This window comes from Lissotriton helveticus, chromosome 3_2, assembly GCF_964261635.1.
Source record: "Lissotriton helveticus chromosome 3_2, aLisHel1.1, whole genome shotgun sequence".
NCBI classification, from domain to species: domain Eukaryota; kingdom Metazoa; phylum Chordata; class Amphibia; order Caudata; family Salamandridae; genus Lissotriton; species Lissotriton helveticus.
Genome location: NC_136062.1, coordinates 17,094,362 through 17,097,714, shown reverse-complemented (window position 1 = coordinate 17,097,714; position 3,353 = coordinate 17,094,362). Strand labels below are relative to the sequence as shown.

Here is a 3,353-nt window from a genome sequence, read left to right as displayed (position 1 = left end):
TCAGGCAGCAACCATTTGAATGTGTCTTTTGTCCGCCAGCAGCCTTCATCATCCTTTAGACCCACCCGTGCCCACTCAGTCAGTTCGTGAGGTGTGCTGGCCGACTGGATGTCCCTAATCGTTTCCCTAGCGTCAGTCCATTTTTCTGCTTGTGACCTGGTCACATATATGCGTGTCGTCGTCCTATTCTCAGCTGTGGTTCGGGCAGTGATATCGGCCAGTGCGTTTCCCTGTCCAACTAAGTCCGTCACCTTCTTGTGTGCCTGGCATTTGATCACTGCTAATCGTTTGGGGAGGAGAACTGCTTCAATCAGGGCGGAGACTAGATCTCCGTGAAGGATGGGCGTGCCGTGGGACGTCAGGAATCCCCTTTCCCTCCACAAGAGCCCAAAATGATGAACCACCCCGAAGGCATACTGGCTGTCCGTGTAAATGTTCGCCGTGGTTCCTGCTGCTATGATACATGCTCGTGTGAGGGCAATTAGCTCTGCCGCCTGTGCGGATCGTTGCGTGATGCGGGCTGTTTCAACTACTGTTCGGGCCGTCGTCACCGCATAGGCAGCTGAAGTGGTGCCGTCTGGGAGTTTGATACAAGAGCCGTTTACCCATAGCTCTCCATCAGGGTCTGTAAAAGCAGTGTCTCGGAGGTCAATTCTACTCCTAGTCTGTTCGTCCGTGAGGGTCACACAGTCGTGTATAGGGGGCACATCGGGGTCATTTTCAGGCAAGGGCAACAGTGTAGCAGGATTCAAAGTTGTGCATCTCTTCAGAGTGATGTGGGGTGCAAGTAGAGTCAATTCGTACCCCGTTAGTCGTGCACTAGTCAGGTGTTGAGTCTTGGTCTGGTTCAAAAGGGTGTCAACTGCGTGGGGTACCAACACCGTGAGAGAGTTTGAAAGTACAATACCCTCACTCTGACGGATAGAGACAGCAGCGGCGGCTACTGCTCAAAGGCAGGCAGGTAAAGCTCTGGCGACTGGGTCAAGAGTGGCAGAGAAGTAGGCACAAGGGCGTTGTTTGGAGCCGATGGGCTGAGTTAGAACAGACAATGCGCATCCCTCCCTTTCGTGAGTGAAGAGGGAGAAGGGCTTGGAGTAATCTGGTGTCCCTAGGACGGGTGCCGAGCAAAGGGCATCCCGCAACTCCTTAAAGGACGCTTGGCATTCGGGGGTCCAAGGGAGTGGGAAGGGAACGTCTTTGGCCAACAGGGAAAGTAGGGGCTTTATAATGAGACTGAAATTTGGTAACCATTGTCGGCAAAAAGAGGTAAGGCCCACCAATGAACGGACTTGCTTCTGTGTTCTTGGGATGGGGGTGTCTAGGATGGTCTGGATTCAGTCGGGTGTAAGTTTCCTCCCTTCTTTGGACAGGAGATGGCCTAGGTATGTCATTTGAGGCTGGCAGAACTGCAGTTTCTTTTTGGAGACTTTGTGGCCATTCTCCGCAAGAAAGTGCAAGAGTTGGATAGTGGCCGTGATTGCAAGTGGAGTGGTGTCGGCCGCCAAAAGGATATCATCGACATATTGGATCAACACCACTCCATCTGGTAGCTGGACGGCGTCCAGCTGTCTTTTGAGGGCCTGGCTGTAAATGCTGGGACTTTCAGTGTAGCCCTGGGGAGCTCTACAAAATCGGTACGAACGGTTTTTTAAGGTGAAGCCGAAGAGATAACGGCTGTCTGGATGGATGGGGATAGAGAAAAATGCATTCTTGAGATCAATAACGGTGAAGGTGGTGGCAGTGGACGGGATGAGGGTCAGAATGGTGGTGATGTCTGAGACTACGGGGTACTGTGGCACCACCACTTTGTTGACTTCTCGCAGGTCGATGATGAAGCGGTACGCTTTCTCATCTCCCTCACCTTGCTTCTTAACAATGGGTAGGATAGGGCTGTTGCAGACATTACTAACCACTTCCTCTACCACTCCTGCATCTACCAGGGACTGAATAATCGCTACCAATGCCTTCTCGCCTTCGGGCGATATCCGGTACTGTGGGAGTTTCGGGAGTATTGCGTCTGGTCGAACAGTTATGTGCACAGGGTTGATCATCATTCGTCCTACATCCGAGTCATTTCTGGCCCATAGGTACAGGGGTAGGGTGTCGAGCAAGGTTAGGTCAGCATCAGTTATAGAGTACATATGTCGTGCGGGGCGGGATCTGGACATGCTCGGGTTGTCGTACAGGATGACTCGGACTCCATCTGGGGAACACCTAATAGTAGCTCGGAAATGTTTTAATAAATCAATACCCATTGCACTTGAACACCAGTCGCTAAGAATACTGGGAGTTGGAGTCTGAAAATATGTATGACATTTAAATTGTTAAATTGTTAAATGATCGTTTTTCTCTATATGTCTCCAGTACAAGGAGGCTCATTGATACCATACACCTTTAGTAACTTTTATTAATAATTCTTATGTACATTTTATCCAGTAACAAATTTTGGGACCTTCTACTCAGTTAGTCTGTTTTTTCAAACTAGGTTCGCTACAGTGGAACCTACAAATTTCTGTGGGAGGAGGAAGTGATCAGGCTTCCCTTGCCATTATTCTCTATACCGGAACGTGAAACGTCAACAACAGGGGTTAATATATTTGTCCCCGCCATCAGGTATGCATGAGGCTACTTCTATTTACTTCTGGGAAGTATGTGTAATTCTGAGGGATATGACAACTTCTTCCCCTCCTATTCACATATAGGTCATTCCAGGACCTTTAGAAATCTAAATAGAATACGTTCGAATACACCTACAATCAATTACAAGGATAAGGAGGTTAGTATAACAGGCGATAGGCGAACATTTGAATCATGTACACTGTGAACCCTTATCAACGTTTAGACGATAACTTATGTCTCTGGAAACCCCCCTTTTTCAAGCTGTCCAATAGTTTAAGACCATATAGATAGAATAGGTATTGTCTGTAACTTCAAACCACTAAAGACTTGCAGATTTACTGACGGACATGGCATGATTTCTTCATTATCTTTAGATAATCCAACGATCAGGAACAAGAAATACTAACGGGATCTATATATCTGAAGGGTCAATACCTACGTTTCCGGTGAAAACTTTAGTTGGTAAGCTTAGTCACATACATGGTATCATTTTCAGATGAATGATAAGGTCTGGATTGGGTAGACATTTCTGTTAAGTATCACTATAACTAGGGATGGTCTAGTTTGAACAAATATTGTTTCCACTCGTGCTTGAGGTATTATTATTTGTTTTTCTCTTACCCACCCTTTTTGTTCAACTTATTTCTCTGCTGCACTTACCTTAAATCCTTATTTCCTTATTGCAATGTCTGTTTTATTGGTGCTTGTTGGTTTTTATCATTGCCTGTGACTTT

General features: G+C 47.0%; 1 long non-coding RNA gene across 1 annotated transcript; it reads left to right on the top strand.

Moving 5' to 3' along the window:
• The first annotated feature begins 2,490 nt into the window (after nt 1-2,490).
• LOC144826193 (uncharacterized) lies at nt 2,491-3,081 on the top strand. Its single transcript, XR_013609697.1, has 3 exons — nt 2,491-2,613; nt 2,703-2,776; nt 2,994-3,081. It is a non-coding gene; the product is annotated as an uncharacterized LOC144826193 (long non-coding RNA).
• Nucleotides 3,082-3,353: the final 272 nt, after the last annotated feature.